The 21,482-nt window shown below is 24.4% G+C and overlaps 1 long non-coding RNA gene across 1 annotated transcript; it reads right to left on the bottom strand.

Moving 5' to 3' along the window:
• Positions 1-2,840: 2,840 nt before the first annotated feature.
• LOC135930674 (uncharacterized) lies at positions 2,841-9,179 on the bottom strand. Its single transcript, XR_010572848.1, has 4 exons — positions 9,139-9,179; positions 8,116-8,148; positions 4,747-4,779; positions 2,841-2,873 (listed from the first exon to the last, which is right to left on the bottom strand). It is a non-coding gene; the product is annotated as an uncharacterized LOC135930674 (long non-coding RNA).
• Between the last annotated feature and the right edge of the window lie 12,303 nt (positions 9,180-21,482).

The following is a 21,482-nucleotide window of genomic DNA, read 5'->3' as shown; positions in this document are numbered from 1 at the left end:
CAATAAAAAATCCACAGGTATTTTGTAGATTATTTAAATTCAAATCAGTGACGTTCCATTTTGATTTTTTCTTTTAATTTAAGTTTTCGTGAAATTTTAATGTAAATATATATATAATGGGCAACAAAAATGGTATGTACAAAGTTTATTTATTATTAGGTTCAAGGTTCAGGTTCCGATCATAAAAATAAAAATATCGGTTCGGTTTGAACCTCTTAATTTTTGTATTATGTTTAAAATTCGAATTATGTATAGGGAGGAATATTTTTATTTATTCATCATTAAAATAAAACCACAACACAACCTTCATTTTTATTAATTGAAAAAATAATATTTAAATTATATATTAACATATAAATGTCAATAATTAATTTATTTACATAAAATTTTTTTATTAGGCTGCGCAATTAATATAACACTAACTTGGGTAGCCAGCACTACCAGTATGATATCAATTAATTTACATTATTCTAGGCATCGATTACTCTGATTTCTCTATAGTCTAAAATATTCATAAATTTGTTTATCCTAAATTCTTTAGAAAAATTTACTAAAATATTTTTAATATTTTCCGATTCTTATAACAAATTTTGTTTGTTACCATCTTCTATTTTAAAAAAAAATACTTTCTACTAAATTCCCTTTAGATGAATACAATAATCGGGTTTGATTCACTCTTTCACTAGAATCTTCCAATCTTATAACAAAATTTAATTCCATGTTATGCCATATTATGCTCTTTAGCCTTTTTCTTCTTCAATCAGAAACACTTGATATTTATTATATAATGAAAATATAGAAAAATATATAAAGTAAAATAAAATTATTAATTAAGGTATAAATTAAATTTTTAATTATATAATATATAATATATAATATAATATTTTTAAAACACCTTAAATCTATATATAGGCATGACAAAAGGCATTGTTGTTTAAAATTTGTTTATCTCTATAGTATCTATTTTTGAACCTTAAAGTAAAAATATAAATTATAATTTAGCTTTTATACAAATGCCATAAAAATCCCTTAAAGTTAGCTGCTATAGTTAAAGGTTCCTGGTAGCTACTTTAATTGGTTTTTAGGATATTTATCAACCCTATAATTGCTTCCCATTTCAAAGCTATAAAATAAAGTTCACTGAATGATACTGATAATTTCTCACACATTTAATTTCAATCTCTTTCGTGTCATAGGTTGATAACCATCTCTGACAATCCAATATAGGCCGTTTAAGTTAAATTTTTTTAGTAAGATTGATATAGATTTTGTTTTGCAGACAGTAAGAGCTTTATTAATAATGTTAGAAACTGAGCAATTTTTTAATGCATGATATACCCAAAGTTCTAAGGTATGAGAAGCTTTATAAAAATATTATGAGAATCATTAAGATTGATTGTTAATTCATTACATTTGTTAAACTAGTAGAAACATCATTCACATTAGCAATATTTTATATTTGTCCTTCTTTATCATTTTCAGACATTTGATTGTCTTCATCACCATCCTCCATAAATAATTTTACCATCTTAATAAGATTTGCCCCATTAGTAGTTGCTATAGCGTATATTTGTGATGTTTTGATTTCATGATCATTTAACTTTTATTAAAAGGAGTTTCAAATATTTTGCAGTTGGCTGTTCAAAAATTATTCATTGCTAGTTTTCTACTGAAGAATAATCCCAATAACGCACCTGTCTTAGTAACAGAGTATTTTAGAGATAATAACTTATCATTTATTTCATTGATTATATTTTACCGAATATTTAAAGCTAATTATGCAACATGAGATTCAATATTTTGAGAAAATTTTAATAGTACCCTTGTCTAATAATATAGGATCAAGATTTTTTTAAAAACCGCTATCATCTAATTTTATTGGTCTGCCATTAAAAGTGACTAACTCAGTACAAGCATCGATTATTAATTATTTTGATTTAGTTTTACTGATATTGTTTGCACTTTTAATGCTATATCTATCGTCTGTTGGCTTTATGACATCTTAAACATTTTTATTTTATTAGACTTTTGTTGTGATATTTTAATAATTTTATCAAATTTTAGAGGGTGGTTTTCTTTTAGATGCTTAAGTTTTATGATGGCCTTTCATATATATTTGACAATCAGTAATATTACATTTTGACGTGTCATTTATAATACTATATATAAATAATTTATATATTGGATTTAATTTTTCTCTAGGCATTATAATTTATAAAAAATATTCAAAAATGACAATATACTAAAGTTTATAAAAATTATAATTGACATTTATCAATCAAATGTGATTGATAATAATATTCAAAACAATTCAAATATAATTAAATTGCAATATACTACACATTATTTAACTACATAAAATCATGAGACTCGAACCAGAGAGGAATTTTAGCTGGTTCAGGTTCGGCTAGAATTTTTTAGCGGTTACGATTCAGTTTAGGTTTTATAAAAATACCAGTTTTTAGTGGTTTACCGGTTCGGTTCAGGAATAGTTCGGATCTCTGTTTACACCACATCGATTTATCCTAAATATTTAGTATGCATTATGATATTTAACAGAAACTAACTCTAAAAAAGTTGTCTATTTTATAATTGCTAGAATTCAGCCAATGTTTTGGTTGATAATCCATAATACTTATTATAATTAAAGTTTTATTATCTTTATATTAAGATTTTTTGTCGATATTAATGAAAAGAAAATTATAATAAGCCCACTATTTATTTTTGAGAATTTTGGTAGGGCGCTACTTTTGTGGCAAATAACGATACTGTTATCGAGTCATTTTAAATTTAGGGGTTATCAACAGTAATTAATTTATTTAATATTGAAAATTTTTTACCTTTTAACTTTTTGTTCATATATTTTTCGATTTCTAAAAAAGGAAAAATGATAATATTAATAGAATAAAATAGAATATAAAGATTATATTCATTTAAATAAAAAGAAAAAAGTTAATATCCATGATTTTAAAAACTAAATAATATGCTATATCAAAACAAGGATGATTATTAATATGAATTTCGATATAAATTAAAAAAATTATATCTAAAATTTTTTAATGTCGAAATCATATTTTAAGAAGTCATTAAATTAGAAAAAAATAAAAGTCAGGGTTAATATCTAAATAGGCGAGTGAATGATTGCAGCTATTAGATTGTATATATCTTTCAGGTGATATAGAAAAATTCCTAGTGTTAGGAGTTAAAATATTTTAGGTATATCAAGACGTGATATTTTATCTCTTATAAAAAGCAGAGTTTATTATTATACTATAAACTTTGTTTTAAATGTTTTAAAACATTATTTTCTTTATAGTTTATATCTAAAATGACTTCATTAAAAATAGATATTCAACAATTAATTCAAAACATTATTTGGTCACTTAAAATATTTTTTTATTTATATGTATTTAATTTAAAATAATATAATTTTATTATAAGAATAAATCAAATATTAAAAAAAACTTAATACGTAATATTTTGATTATTTAATTTTTCTAAATTATAAAAATAAATTTTCAAAGAAACATTTAAAACTGGTTCATAGAGCCAATGAACATATAACATCCACTAGTACACTTTGTAGATTCTTTGAATTTTAAATTTGGTTTTCTTATTAAATTAAGTTTTCATGAGATTTTAATATAAATATATTTACATGGATAACAAAAGGGCGTGGCATTAGATGTTTTTATTGATAAACATTTAAATAAATTAATGGTCAATTGGTATTTTATATCAATAGAAGCACGGCACGGCCCATTAAAAAAAATCGTAGAATATTATTACATTATTGTTGAAAATAAAATATCTGGTAAGTGTGACCATAAAAACTAACAAATTTTTATGACCTAGAAATTTATCCCAAGTCGGAATATTTCTAATTTATATTAATCTATTATGTGATTGTAAGGCAGCTGTTAGGAAGATGATGCGTCTTTTAACAAAAAACCAGGAAGACAAGTAGAATGTTGGTTAGAATCTCAAAAGATGATGACACCAAAGCATTTATTTACACAGCATTTTTTTAATCCTATTTAGTACACATTATGATATTTTAACAGAAATTGACTCTAAGTACCAATGTCCCATTTATAATTGTGCTAGGTAGTGTTGCTAAACGCCTCTTTTGAGCCGATTTTTAAAAACGGCTAACTCATTATTTCAGCCAAAAAATATTTCTTAAGCCTCGAGATTTCGCTAATGATGTCCAAACCTTTGTTCCTTCTACAAACAAAATCTTCAGGCTTGCGTAATGGTATATTCTGGATAAAATATTGAGTTAGCCGTTTTTAATTCGGCTCAAAACGAGCCATTTTACAACACTAGTGCTAGGGTTCAGCCAATGTCTTGGTTGGTATTCCATCATTTATTATTATAATTAAAGTTATATTATCTTGGTAATAAAGATTTTTTTTGTAGGTAAGATATTAATGACAAGAAAACTTTTTTTAAAATAATTTAATCTAATAAATTCTTTTTGTTAATCAATTAAATATATTATTTTCTAAATAATAAATTCGATATTTAATAAATTAAACAAAAAAAAATTTTATATTTATTAATATTCTGTAAATATTTTTTTTAGTCAAACAAAACTTTTTAAAAATGGAAGCTAATAGATGTACTATTTGTTTTTATTTTAGGTAGGAGGCTACATTTATCGAAAATAACTATAGTTAACGTGTTTTAAAAGTAGGGGTTTAGCATTACTAGTTATTTGCCTATATTAAAAAAAATTTTTACCCTTTGTTTCATTTTTCATATAGTCTGTGATATCTAAAATATAGATTGATAATATTAATAAAAATATAAAGATTATATTCATTTAAATAAAAGGAAAATAGTCACATCTATGATTCAAAAGCGAATGAATTTAAAAAAATATTAATATGAATTTTGATAAAAATAAAAAGAAATTATATCTAAAATATTTTTTATGTCGAAATTATATTTTTAATAAGAAGTTATTAAATAAGAAAAAAAATGAAAATCATGGTTAAAATCTTAATAAGCGGTTGATTGCCGCTATTTGATTCGATTAATCTTTCAGGTGATATAGATAATATTCCTATGGGGTTTTAAAGAATTGAAATACTTCGAGGAGAGGGGTAAATCAAGACGTGATAATATTTTTTAAAAAAAATTTCTTATGAAATGCAGATCAGTTTATTATTTTATTCGAAAACTATATTTTCTTGATAATTTTTATCTAAATTGACTTTAAAAACTAAAAAAAAATAGATATTGAACAATTAATCTGGGACATTATATGGTCATTTAAAATAATAATTTTTTATTTATATATAATTAGACATGTGCACCGCCGCCAAAAAATGTCGGCGCTAAAAATTCGGCGGCGTGATAATATTTTTTATTATTAAAAATAATATTTATTTTATATATTATTTATGAATTGTAACTAGAAGAAAAATAATATTAAATATTTTTTGAATTATTAAATGTGATTTTATTTTTTAAAATTAATAAATATTATTTGGTATAAATTTGATTTGTAATAATCCATATGATACACGTTAGCTCACTTTGGGCAGGTCTGTGACCAACATGCTAGATAAGATAAGATTAGGATAGTAAAACAGAAAAGGTATTGATATTATTATATATTTTAATCTTAATTTTTATTTTAACTGTTAAAATATTTAATTATTTTATAATATATTTAAATAAACTGATGTCATCCCACATTTAGAATTTTTTATGGCATAATATTTTTATTATTAACTTAATATGTAGAAATATGGCATTATTTCAGATACAAAAGATTTATCAGATAAAACAACACTTAGCCGGAGTGGATTAGATGATGTGGATTTATCAATGAAAGCATACATATGTCAACAAATTAATATAGGTCCTAAATTTTGTGCTATAACTTTTGATGTGGACCGACAAATATACACGGCAAAAATATATTACCTTTTCATTTCACGAAATATATAATAATTTAATATTGTATTTTATACATTGGCGACCTCAAAAACATACCGCTGAAACTATTCTTTCCGAGATAGAAAAAGTTGAAAATGAAATTGATTTAGGGACCAAGAAAATTTCAAATGATAATGGATGCATGACCCAATGTAAAGAAAAGTGTTCGTCTAGGAGAATATGACTCTCATTTATGTTTGGGGCATGGATTACATAATCTAGTGACAGTTGATGGAATAAAAATAAGTTAATATAATAGAAAATCTCATTAAAAAGTGGGGGAAATTATATTTGCCTTGATTTAACACAACGGGTTTTGAAAATACAAACGATATCGAAAATAGAAAATATTTTGAATCGATATCATTTACATCGGATATTTTAGATGGATAATAATGATTTTTTTTATGAAGATCGTTTGGGGTTTGATGATGATAGTGAATATCAAAAATCATATGAGAAAAAACCTTAAAATTAAATGTGCCTACATGTTGACATAGTATTTTAATAATGCTTGAAAGTGTGACTGGCAATAATAAAAATTCTATAAATATTCTATTAAACAGAATGGAGAAACTGGTTCAAATTATTTAACTCCGATTGGGACTTGGTGCATGAACTTTTAAATTTTCTTAGAACCTTCAAAAAAACTGTTGAATTTTTATACGTCCATAAATTACTAAAAATTTATCCTTATTATTTCGTAGCGAAATTAAATATCATTTAAATGTAAAAGAATATGATAATCCTCACATGCATCCCTTAAACAAAATATGCTTACTAAATTTGATCATAGATTTCCAATAACCGATAGTATTTTAAAATACATAAATTATTTTTTTATATTATTTTTCTTTGTCCTATTTTTTTTACTTAGGTGCTAGGAGCACTTTTGGATCCTCATTTTCAATCTGTAAACATAGTAAATGAATATTTAAAGGAAAAAAATATTACTCCGGTGCAATTTCTATGTCAACTCGCTACTTCTCTATGGCCTTACACGGACGAAACTGAATGTGAAACGACGGAACTTGCTTCAAAATTCGATTATCTTACATTGGCTAAAAAACATTCATCTATTCATAACAATAATCTGAAACAACAAGACTATTTAACTAGTTTAGAAAAATGTCATTCAGTATTTTCGCCTTATAATTTAGAGATAAAAGATTTCATAGATTTTTGGAAAATAAGAGTATTGGATTTTCCTAAACTTTCAATATTAGCTAGAAAGGTCCTGTGCGTTCCAACTACGAGCACACCCAGTGAGAGTGTATTTTCCATAACTGGGCTCACTCTGAACTCTAAAAGATCATTATTATGTCCTATAAATCTAAATATTATATATGACAATTTTAACTTAATAAAATCAATAAATTATAGTTATAAACATAATAAAGCATGAATTTAATTTAATATGTTTCTAATTTATAAAAAATTTGAGTTAATAAAAAAAATTTATCGCCGCCGCGCCTTGCCGATTTTTGTGGTGGCGTCTAAATCGATTCGCCACCGCCATTTAATAAAAAGAAGCGTCGCCACCGATAATGCTGTCGGCGCACATGTCTATATATAATTAATAACAAACAATATTATGAAAATTAAAACGTAATATTTGATTAATATATTTTTCTAATTATGTGTAGCTGTCCGGTTAGTTGCTGCGACTTTTAAAATAAACCGAATGCACAAAATATTTATAATACAGAATATTGGCTAAATATTTAGAGAATCTTCAAAGAAGATGAGACCCCCCAAAAAAGCATTTATTTTACACCTTATCGATTTATCCCAGTGAGATATTTCCCACTATATCTTTTAATTGCTAGAGTTTAGCCAATGTCTTGGTTGACAATCCAATTATTATTATCATAATTAAAGTTTTATGATCTTGGTACAAAGATTTTCTTTATCTCGGCATATATTAAAATTATTTTGTATACTTTAATTTTATAAATTCTGTATACAGTCAAGAAATATATTATTTTTTAAATAATAAAGTTCAATTTTTAAATTAAGCAAAAAATAATAAAGCTCTGTTTATTTTTTTAATAATTTCGGTAGGGCGGTACTTTTGGGGCAAATAATGATAGTGTTAGCGTGCCATTTTTAAGAGTAGCGGTTAGAAACTCTAGTTATTTGCCTATATTTAAAATATTTTACTTTGTAATCCTTCGTTCAAATGGTTTGCCATTTCTTAAAGGAATATCGATAATATTAATATAATATAAAAATTATATTCATTTAAATAAAAAAAAAAGTTAAGGCATTCATATTCAAAACCGAATAAATTTTTTAAATATGCCATTTCTCAAGTCATGATAGATAATTCATATGATATGATATGATAGAAATAGAAATAAAAATATTCTCTTAATTTTTTTAAGTCAAAAATATTTTTAAATTAAGAATGTTAGGGTCAGTATCTAAATAACCAGGGGATGGAATAGAGTTATATGATCCTTATATATCTTTTGATTGATATGGAATGGTGTTAGGAAAAAGGAATCAAGGCGAGATATTATTTTTGAAAAAAATCCCATATGAAAAAGCTGATCAATTTATTTTAATACTTGATAATTTAAAAAAATTATTTTCTTGTACGCTTTTATCGAAAATTATTAAAATTTAAATAGATATTCAACACTATAAATACATGCCGATTTTTAAAATAATCGTATTTTTATGAAAATATTGATTGGTTAATGAAAGTAACTAATAACTTAAAAAAGAACTATTAATTAATTTAAAATTTTGTTTTAATGTGTTGAACAAACTATAACTAAATTTTTTTCAATACTCAAGATGTGTGAATAAAAAAATATAAACAAAAAATTTTAAAGAGTAAAGAGTTATTTTATATTATGCTTTTTTCTAGTGTTGTTAAATTACCTAACTATGACCATCTCAATTGTGGCTTTGTCTTGCTTTTAGCCTAAAAAATTGAAGCCACTAAGTTGAGTCTCATCTTGAAGATTAATTGAATAATTTTGGTTAAAAACATAGCTACGCTGTTTTTATAGTTGACTAAAGTTAGGGAGTTTAACAACACTACTTTTTTCTATTCTTATTTTAGGTTTAAAAACATTTAAATTATCATGTTTCTCTTAAATAACGAAAATAAACTTCTCTTAATCAATTAAAGAAATAAAATGATAGCAAATTTTGATTAAAATAATGTGTTACCCATAAATGCTGAATCAATATCAAATGACGTTCCGTATTCTATTTAGTAAATAATAAATAGATTATACTTAGAGAGAGAGAGAGAGGCAGAGAGATAGAAATAAAAAGAAATAAATATTTATAAGTGATCATATTATTTTTTAAATTCGACGAAATGTGTATTAAAAGTGTGATAGGCAAAGAAATAAAATCCTTATATTATAGAATTATATAAATGAAACCTCCATCAATTATTTAAAAAATATATAGATTTATATATAATTTCTTAGAATGTCTATATTTAATCATATGTTTTACAGGTTTTTAAATTCAGAATAAAAATCTTTAAATAATTAATTTGATTACCATTCCCTTTTTTTTAAAAAATTCTTTTATTTTTGTCATTTGTGATGTGAGTATGAATCATTAAATCTTTCAAAAAATTTGAGGAATATAATTCTATTTTGAAAAAAAACCTAATAAAGATGCTTATAATTGAAATATATCTTTTCTTATATATGTCATACAAAGTTTTAAATATTTACCTTTGTTATCTAAATAAAATAATAAAATAAAAAATAATATAATCAGACACTTGCAGATGTACCATTTACACGGCCCACCCAAGATTTTTTTTTAAAAATTTTTTTACGACCAGGCCACGGTATAAAAATTTTAGGCCCAACCTGGCCCGAATTTTTTTTAAACCCCACTAGGATTTTTTTTTTTGGCCCGGCTTGGAAATTTTTTAAATTATATTCGACTTGGTAATATACAAAAAATTCACCTATTCGGTATTTTATCATATTTTTCAGCGGGTATTATCATTTAATAAGCAAGCATATTACATATTTTATCTTTTATTATTCTAAACAGATATTTAGTATGTTACAAATTGATAATATAAAAATTTTTTATAAATAATATTTTGAGAATATACTATATTAATTATATTTATAAAAAAAAATAAAACTGATATTTATAAAAATGGAAGTAAATAATATTTTAAGAATATACTGTATTATATATTGCATTAATAAAAATGGAAGTAAATTATATAATCATCATAACCATATTTAATTTACGAATATAATAATTCTTTTGTATAAATTTTTTTTTAATTTTACGACCCTGCACGGCCCGAGTATTAACAAAATTTCAGGCCACCCGGTATATTTTAAAAATTTTAAATACAGCCCTTAGGCCGGGCCTGTAGGTCTTTGAATATAATGGAAATAAATATTTAAATTAATATTTTATTTACCTCCTTGGGATTCGCAGAATATCAGAACAAGCAAGAAGATTGATAAAAATTTATTCATGTAAAAATTAATTTTAAATAATAATTATTTTTTTTAATAAAATAAATCTTAATTTAGGAAGTTTATGGAAATTTTTTTAAATTATTTAATAAAGATTTCGATAAAGCGAGCTATTATTTATAATATCCTTCTCAACTGGATCATTATTTATTTATTTATTATTATTTTTTTATTATTTATTATTTAATATTGTAATAAAATATTTTGTTTTTAGTTAATTTTTCCCAGAAATTCGTTAACGTAAGAGATGGAAATAAAAAAATAATAATAAAAATTCTACGAAATTAAAGAAAATCTTTATGCTTTTATAATATAAATTAAAATTAATAAAAATTCTGCGAATTGAAAAAACAAATATAATATACTTTCATTTTTATGTTTTGTAAATAAAATCAAAATTAATGAATTTAAAAATAAAAAAATGGATGATATTTTTCAAATATTTATTTTTATTGTAATGATTTATAAAGTGAAACCATTCTAAAATGGTAATTTTTTAAATATTTAATTAATTTAAAATAACAAATTTAAAATCTTATTAACAAATAGTCATCTTAGAAATGCTATCTCCACTTTATTTCTTAAAATATGTGTAAAATTTTAAAAAGAAAATTTAAATAAAAATAAAATTAACTATAAATATGTAGCTATATTTTGTATATAATTTATTAGTAATAAAAAAAAAATTTATTTTAAAAAAAGCCCGGACAACACTTCATAACAAATAAAATGAGTTAAAAATTTAATTTAATAAATTAAATTATCAGTGAAAAATTTTTTTTATTTTAATATCATATTTCTCTTTATAATCAGTTTGACCTTATACACACAAAATACAAAATAGTTACTTATAGAAGATTTTTTTAAAAAAGATTTTGGCATTTTTTTAGGTAAAATTCCTAATTTTATTATTAAAAAATCTTCAAAGATCTTTGTTGAAAATTTTTTTGATTTTTTTTCAAACTTTGATTATACAAAATTAGCATTGACAGAATTTTTTTTTTAGGAATTTTATTCTACCCAAAATATTTTTTAAAAAAATTTATTTATATACACTGTATTTCGTTTGTGCTCTGATAATCCTTTTTATAGTAGAAATGAATTCGTTAAATTCTAAAACTAATTTAAATAAAATTTTATATATTCAAGATAGGGATAAATAATTGTTTGCAAAAGATTTGTCAAATTCTATCAAAAGGAATTAAAACTTAGATTTGAGAAAATTACTTAGGATCAAAGTCCATTTCTATCAAAACGAAATTTTCAAATTAAAATAAGGATCATTCATTATAACAATAATTTATAAAATTTATTAAGATAGTTGGGGGAGGGGAGTATTTTTTAAAGTCAATATTAATTTGTATAATTTAAATTATCTTTCAAATTATTAAAATAAATATATATATACGTGTTAAAAATTTAATGAATATTTTATTATTATGTTTGTTTATAAAAATTAATTTTACAAACTTCCTTTTTTTTATTTATTAAATATAAAATAAAAAAATAATATTTATTATTATTATATTTATTAAATGAATAATATTTACAAATGATTGTTATTTTACAATATTTAATAAAGCCTAGTTAAATTTGAATGTTTATAAATAACTAACACCAAATTTATATTCATCATGTGCCGCTTAAATTTTAGCACGCCCTTGTAACGATTATACATATGGATATAATGTGAGAATTGGTTATCAGTTTAAATTGCGATGTACATTAAATTCTATGTAATAAAAAAAAATTAAATAATTTTTAAAATTGCAATAGTTTGTTTAGTTTTTATTATGTCTACTAAATGGTATAAATGTCAAGAATGGTATGAAGGGTTTAAACTCCCATATTGAAACTCTTAAAATATTTAATCATTCATTGTCACGCAAGAAATTGCACGAAGTATTCATCACCAACCGTTGAAGCGTATTTTATTTTGAGTGTATGTTTTTTTTAATATACAAATGATATAAGGTTAGTAAATGTAATCAAATTTGTAGAAATTCTCCTCCTTAATTAGATTTCAATTATGTGTTAAAAGACCAGGCCCAATCAAAACCTAAAAACTATTATGAACAAACTATTCGGCCCATCATTAAAATTTACGCCAAACCCGACTCGTTACATTTTTTTGAAATATTTTTCCGACCCGAGGGCCGGTCTTTCAGGTGAGCCGTGGGTTTTAATGATCTCATTACTATACTATTATTTTTTCTTTTTTTTTTCAATATTTATGTTTTTTATTCCGATGAAATAATAATATTTTTTCTCTTAAAATATATGCCAAATTTTTAAAAAGGAAATCATATTATGCTTGTATTTGCAAATTTTTAGAAATAATTTTTTAAAAAAAGAGAAATTAACTATAATATGTATTGTATATTTTGTATGTACTTTATTTTTAATAAAATTTTATTTACTTAAAAAAATACCCAGACAAACTTCATAACAAAAACATGAGATAAAAATTTAATTTTATTTTTGTAATATTATATCAAGATGCGCAAAATACGAATTTTTAACTTTATTTTCACAATTTATAAAGGAAATATAAAATTTTTGATATATCATATTTCAATTATTATTAATACTATTAAGGTATATCAAAGCATTTTATTTGACCTTCCTAATCTGATCATATTGGAATAGGGCATCTACTTGGTCAGAGTTAGATCTTGATCTAACACTTGATTTTAGTTGGTCTTGAGTTTCTGAAAAGAAAATTATAAATTTTTTTGATGCTTTTATAAAATATCATATTATATAGAAAAATACCAATTCCCACCTCCCTATCTTGATGTCTCTTTATTTGAAATTATCTTATTATTTAACCAAAACCATTAAATATTTTGGATAGGTATCTATAGAATTGGAATTACATTCTAATCTTTGATAAAAATTATTGTTAAATATTAAATTAATATAATATTTCATATAAATAGTTTAAAAAAAAAAATCTTTTAATATCTTATGCACAAAATTATAAAATATTTACCTATAGAAGATTTTTATTTTTAAAAAAATTCGTTTAAGAATAATCTTCAAAAATATTTGCTCAATATTTTGATATTATTTTTTTTTAAACTTTCATTATGAGTCAAAAATTAGCCCGGTCGTAATTTAAAAAAAAAATGTTTATTCCACTCAGATTTTTTTAAAATTTATTTATATACACTATTTCTATTGAATTGATACCTCTTGTAAGTAGTAGAAATACATCTCAGAGATCTCCAGGTCCGGACCTAAGCCGGGTTCGGTCTGGATACAGTATCATTTATTACCAGGGGAGGGCTATTATTTTTATTAAATCAAAATATTTTTAGTTCCGTTGAATACCTTATTTCGAACAGGCCATTTGAGGACAATCCCAATAATTTAGTATTATATGCAAGCTCAGGTAGCTAATGGTCAAAGCCATCCCCACTTTCAATCTTGGCCTCCTCTTGAGTGGAGAACATCTACGTATTTCCATAGCCCTTCGCTTTGGCTGTAATGCCGTGGTTCCATTTGCATCGACTGTGGCCATCCCATCAAATCGAAAGCTTACCATCCTTTGCACTGCAATTTCTCCCAGGGACGACAACCGTGTCAATCTATTAACAACATCCTCCTAGCAGCTCTTAAAAAAGTAAATATTCCATCCACCCTCGAACCAGAGGGCCTCTCAAACAAAAACGCCATACGCCCTGATGTCATATCTCTCATTCCCTGGACTAATGGTCTCCACCTAGCTTGGGACTATACCTGTGTCGATTTTGCCGCCAAGTCAAACCTCTCATTTTCTGCCATCAAAAAGGCCGAAATCCTAAAAAAATATGCTTGCCTCACTAATAGAGTATTTATCCCAATCGTTACCAATACCCTAGACATGTTCGGGTGATGATCTCAATTTCATCAAAACTATAGGAAAAAAAATGAGGCAGATCTCAGGTGACCCCAATGAAGGATTTAACTTTCGTCAGCAGATTTCCCTGGAAATCTGCCGGTCCAATTTTTTAAGCATTCCCTCTTCTCTGGGGTGATTTGTACCCTTTTTTAAAAATTTTATTATTTTTTTATCCCATTTTAATTCATTTTTAATATATTATTTTTTTTTTTACATATATATTTTAATTATAATTCGTAATGAAAAATTTGTGAAAATTGTTATTTAAATAAAGTATTTCATTAGGATTTAAAAAAAAATCATTATATGCTATAAAAATTAAAAATAAATAAATAAAAATATTTTCTGGGCCGGACAGGGCAAAAGCTATTTCTGCAGGTCTGTGATAATAGTGCAAATATTTTATATACAATTCAATATAATTTTATAAATCGAGATAAATAATCAATACTTCCTGCAAGATTCGTCAAATTTTAGGGTCCAATGTTATGCAAAATCAAAGTTGAACAAATTAAAGAACTTTACACATAATCGCAGTATAATTGTAAAAAATTGTTTGTAAAGATGAACTTGTGTTATATTAAAATTTTAAGACAATAAAAATATCATGAAGACAAGGTTTATTATGTATATATATATATTGTTAGTTAAAAATTTTTTTATATTCTCAAATTCAAAATATAAATCATCATTGAAAAATATATAATTAATAAACAATTACGGAAGAAAAAAATCATAATAATAAAAGGACAATATTGAGGCATAAGCGAAAGCAGCAGAAATTATTCATAACCTCCTTCATCTAATCATCAGGAGAGATCGAATTAATAAAACAAACATAATTAGCCTTAAGAATGGCTATTGCGATCCTCTGCCTTAAGTAAAAATCTTCGCGAGATTCCCCAGAATTTTTTCTGAATAGGCGGACAACATCTTTAAAAAAGTTTTTAGCCAAATCGCCTTATGTAATTAAGGTTGAGCAAATGATGGGTATGAATATGTAATTTGAGGAATCGGCGCTGTATTTGCTGATCTTAAAATTTTGAGCTCTGTTCAGAGCTTCCTTGTTAAAATTAGAGGGGGAGTTAGTGTCCAGACAAGAGAAATCCCATATTAAAAACTTTCCTTGAGACCATGGAATACGTGTGACCCCATCAAGACGCCTACTATCGGAAAATAAGCCAGAAGGTTCTATTGAGGTAGGAAAACCAGCTGACCTAAGTACAAGAGATATAATTTGATTGCATTTCAAATATCGAGTCTGCCGGCCGGGATTAATTTCCTATGATTGGAAAAAAAAATGTATATCGTTCACAGAAGTAAAGCTGTACACCATCTCCACATGTAAAGCTATATAATAATAAAGTGTAAGGTGCAGTAATAAGAGAACAAACAAGTTTCAGCTATTCGAATTGCTAATGCTATAACAATGTCTCAAAATTAATTTTAAATATTAATGTTTTTGCTCGAATTGCAAAAGTTTAAATTTAAAAAAATAATAAAATTAATTTTAACATGTTGGAAAAGTTCTAAATTTGTCGTACCCAAATTTAAATTCGCATAAACTTTATACCATGTTAATAGAATTTGATAAAATTTGCAGGTAAAACATTGACAATTCTTCCCTCTCTCAATCTTTAAATTATTATTTATTTTTGGTAATGAACAGATTTATTGCTAAAACAAATGGTATCAGCTCAATTGGAATACAGTGCATATTGGCAGAAGTAAAATTCGCATTTGAGAAAATTATCATGAGTGGAAAATAAAGAATAGTGTTAATATCCATTTCTTTAGATACTAAATTTTCTCCCTAAAAAAAATAGGGTTCCCTATAAGCAATAATTTTTAAAATTTATTAGGCTAGTTGGGATGGGAAGGGGGGAGAAGAGTTGTTTTTTTTAAAGTCTATATTCGTGTATTTTAAATTATCTTCCAAATTATTAAATATATATGTACGTAAATTTTGTAAAAATTTTAAAGAATACTATATATAATGTTTGTCTAACAAAATTATTTGTTAAACTTCCTTTTATTTTTTTTTACTTATTAAACAAATATAAAACAAAACTAAAAATAATAATAAGAATTACTATGTGTATTGGCAAGTGAGAACTAAAACAAAAAATAATATTACAATAAATCAGAGATGTGCAGTAATTAATTTACCTAAATATATTCGGGCCGGATCTAATAAATTTTTTTAAATGTTGGGTGGGCGAGCTTATGGTTCAAAAACCTGCCGAATTCAGATCGCTGGTTCCAATCTAAAAATGATTGCTATTTTTACAATTTTTAAAACCTAGTTAAATTAGAGTGTTTTTAAGGAACTAACAGCAAATTTATTTTCACCATGTGCGGCGGTAAAATTTTTTAGCATTCCCTGATAATGATTGTACATATGGATATAATATGAGGATTGATTATCCGTATAAATTACGATGTATATTAAGTTCTATGTAATAAAAAAAATAAATAATAATTTTAAAAATTGCAATAGTTTGTTAAGTTTTTATTATGTCTACTAAATGGCATAAATGTCAAGCATGGTATGAAGAGTTTAAACTCCCATATTAAAACACTTCAAATATTTAATCATTCATTGTCACGCAAGAAATTGAACGAAGTATTCATCATCCACCATGTTGAAGTGTGCATCATGTAGTGATTTGCATGAAACAAATTTGTTTATTCCAGCGCGTTTCCCAACAAACTTTTTTATTTGTCCAGAATAGTCCAACCCGAAACAATAAAAAATATAAATTATTTGTCTGCCTGACCCTCCCCGAATTTATTTAGATATTTAAAAAAATTTTAATTATTTTTTTTTCGATTGTAAAAAAAAATATTCTACTAATACACAAAATTATCGCCTTGTTTCTTGCAAGAATTTTGAAAATATATCAATTTATTTGCGAAAAATGTAATGATAACATACTTAAAAATTAAAGCCCGACCCTACCCAAACTGAAATTATTTTTATAGGATTTTGAGCCGGGCCTGATTTGTGTCGGGTACGGGTAGCAAAGATAAAAGGAAGGAGTAGATATAGTCAAGAATATTAATTCCGTTTCCGACACTATAATAAGGATGTATGAATTCCTATTCATATCAATGTAGTTACCTGTTAAAGTATTTTTGATAACTTAGGCATACTCAGCCTTTTAAAAGGAATGAGATATCTGATTGGATTATATTAGAATCTATTTCCAATCTTATTATATTAAAATTAATTTATTTCGCATGGAGTATGGACCATAAAATGAATAATATTTAAGACAAATTTTAATTAAAAAATGCCTAAGATTGTTAAAGATGATATGAGGAGAAAAAAAATTTATTTATCATTATTAAGTGGTGATTATTTCTTTAACTTTTCTCATCTTTTATCTTATTTATCATTTTATTATTGTATATTATAAAGTGAATTCAAATTTATTTTGACAATTTAAATATTATGAATAAATAATTAATTCGTTATTTATTTTATCAATTTACAGCTGTCTGCAATGTCAAACCTAAATGAAAAATAAATACAAGATCCATTTCTATCAAGATAGTCATGTCATAATCTCTCCACCATCTTTATATTCTTAAGCTTAAAGCTTTACTATAAAATATATATGGAAGTTATAAGTTTACGTATTCTCAGTCATTTGGAACAGTGTTAGGATAGGAAGATAATTTTTCCTGTTTATGAAGAAAATTGCAGTGCTTTGTCAATAATTTATTCTTGCAATGAATATAATAATTTAACCTATTATTTTATTTTGTATAAGTTTGTTATTTTTATATTCAAGTGATTTAAGGTTTGGTAAATGAAATCAATATTGTAGTGGTCTCTTTCTTAATTAGTTTTCAAATTATATTATAAAATACTCTATCCCCGCTTAGCCCTAAAACTATTTCTGCAACAAACTGCCCAGACCGTCGTTAAAATTTTTGCCAAACCCGTTCTCATATTTTTTTAAAATCTTTTCAATCTGAACGCGATAAAAATACCAATTCCTATGTACCTATTTTGATGTCTCTTCATTTTTCCAGATTTTTTAAAATATTTTTATATATAAATATATTCCTATTGAAATGATACTCTTTTAGTAGTAGAAATAAATCTCATAGATCTGCAGGCCTGACCATAAGCTTCAATCGGGAAATCGGAAGCTGTATTTTAACTTTTTTAAATATACCCGGGCCGGACTTAAAATAATTTTTTAAATACCAGGCTTATATATATAAAATCATCATTATTAGTTTTTGGGTCTAGAATTGGAGTGCTCCACTCGACCTTTTTTAAAAATTTTTGAGTTAGAAGTGGATAATAACTTATTTATTCCCATTATATATAAAAATAAAAATTAGATTAAAATATATTAGTTTTTGCCAAAGTTATTGTCAAAATTGATCAATAACTTTTTCCTAAATTTAATTTTAAACTTTAATGTTGATTTTCACATTTTAAAAATTTGCGCAAATGGAACACTACAATTCTAGACCGACGAGTTATAAAAATCAGAATTAAATTAAATATATTTTAAAGAAATCCGGGCCGAAAATCTATTATACAGTCCGGGTTAAATGGTACCGTAATGAAATTCTACAAAGTGAAACCATTTTAAAGTGGCCATTTTTAAAATATTTACTTAATTCATGACAAATTCTCCTCAACAAATAGTCATCTTAGAAAATGCTATCTTCAATTTATTTTTTAAAATATGTGTAAAATTTTAAAAAGGAAATTTAAAATTAAAAAAAAAATAAAATTAACTATAATAAGTAGCATCGATTTTAAAAAAAAGCCCGATGAACTTCATAACAAAAAAATAATGAGATAAAAATTCAATTTAATAAATTAATAATAAAAAATTATTTTTAAATCATATTTCACATCCTTTATAATCAATCAGTTTGGAGAAAAAATAAATATTTTTATACTTTATGGACAAAAATAGTTAATAATAGAAGATTTTTTTTAAAAAGATTTTGACAATATCTTCAAAGATCTTTGTTCAAAATATTTTTGATTTTTTTTCTAACTTTGATTATAAACTCAAAATTAGCTATGACAGAATTATTTATTTTTTTTTGAATTATGTTCTACCCTAATTTTTTTTAAAATTTATTTATAAACACTGTATTTCACTTGAGCTCTGATAACCCTTTTTATAGTAGCAATAAATTCATTAAATTGTAAACATAAATCAATTTTATATATTCGAGAGAGGGATAAATAATTGCTGGCAAGATTCATCAAATTCTATCTACAAGAATTAAAACTCAAATTTGAGAAAATTACTTGGGATCAAAGTCCACTATCAAAACTAAATTTTCGAATAAAAAGGTTCATTCATTATAAGCAATAATTTATAAAGTTTATTAAGATATTTGGGGGAGGGGAATATTTTTTAAAGTCAATATTAATTCATATAATTTAAATTATCTTCCAAATTATTAAATTAAATAAATAATATATACGTGTCAAAAATTTAGTGAATATTTTATTATAATATTTGTTTACAAAATTAATTTTAAAAACTTTCCTTTTTGATTTATTAAATTAAATATAAAACAAAAAACAAATATATTATTATTATTATAATGTGTAAAAGGAATGGATGGCTGAGTTAAGCGAAGAAGTATTATATATAATTATGCTTATCTAATTCAGGTATTTATTACAGATTATTTTTTATTTTACTGTAGTCATTGTACAAATATTACCTAATTCATATTCAAAAACGCTTATTTAATGTTCCAATATTTAAAAATGATTGTTATTTCACAATTTTTAAAGCCTAGTTAAATTAGATTTCATTTTACACTATTCATTATAAATAGACATTTTCTGAAAAAAACAATTATTATTTACATTTTGGCAGTACTGTTAATATTAATTTGAGCGGTAGAAAAAGACCTCTCAACATTAGCTTAATAACGATATTATCCATTAAAATTTGAAAGAATTTGCAAAGCATTTAAAATTAGTATTGTTAATGGCTGTATTTGAACCGATTTTTAAAGGCCAAACCAATATTTTATCCAGAAAAAATATTGCCTAAATCTCAAAATTTCGCTAATAGATGTCAAAACCTTTGAGCCATCTAAGACTAAAATCTTTAGGCTTGCGTAATATTTTTCTGAATAAAATATCGAGTTATGCGTTTATAAAACTCTGCTCAAATTGAGCTGTTTAACAACACTAGTTGTAATTATATCTTCATTACGTATATTATTTTATTTAATTACATAAAACCTAATTATAATTTATAAATTTATATTTAAAAATAAAATTCTACAATTGAGTCCCCAAAAAGGAACCATAATTGTGTCTAAAAATTTCTATTTGAATTTTTTGCCGAATAAAAAGGAATTCTCTTGGTTCATTTGTGAAAAGTCGTATTTTATTAGTGTTAAAGATAAAAAAAAAAGTTTTTCTTTAAACCCCCTCTTTTATTAATTATGTTAAAGATAAAAAAGTTTTTTTATCCCCCTCTTTTATTATGTGTAAGATGTAAAAGTTTTTTATCCCCTTCTTTTGTTTATGTTAAAATTAATTAAAGTTTTTTTTATCCATCTCCTTTGTGTACCATAAAATGAAAGTTAAAAAATGTTTTTCCTTTTTTTGGTAATTTTTGTTTTAAGTTAAACACAGTGAGATTAACACATATGGCTTTTGTGTTTTCTCTCACTTTACTGGATTTCTTACTTTAGGAGTCCTCAGTAAGGTGATCCGAAAATATGAGTTAGACCGTTGGGTCCGGGAGACCACCCTGCATCCCAAGGTATATTTTGAGTTTCGGGAAGTTTAGGGGGGTAGGTTTTATCCCCAATTATGTACGATAAAACTAACACAACTCGATTCCACAAAAACGTTCTTTTTTTCACTTTGCGCCAATTTAATTTTAATTTATAATTGCGCCTTTTATTTTCCCTATAAAAGGGATGAATTTTTTATAGTTTGATATAGACTTTATTTTTTTCCTGTAAAATAATTTTAAAATTCTTGATTAATCTTTTTATGTTTAAAAATAATTTTGGAATTTTTATTAATAAAATATCATGACCCGATCCCAAAGTACTTCAATTAGCAAGATTTTTTAAAAACAAAAATGTTGAAGGCGAAAAATGCCCGTTAGTAGAAGTCAATACTGGAGTGA

This window comes from Gordionus sp. m RMFG-2023, unplaced genomic scaffold (assembly GCF_954871325.1).
Source record: "Gordionus sp. m RMFG-2023 unplaced genomic scaffold, tfGorSpeb1-WG-v2 contig_279, whole genome shotgun sequence".
Classification (NCBI taxonomy): domain Eukaryota; kingdom Metazoa; phylum Nematomorpha; class Gordioida; order Chordodea; family Parachordodidae; genus Gordionus; species Gordionus sp. m RMFG-2023.
The sequence above is the reverse complement of the archived record's forward strand: the minus strand, read 5'-3'. Positions and strand labels throughout refer to the sequence as shown.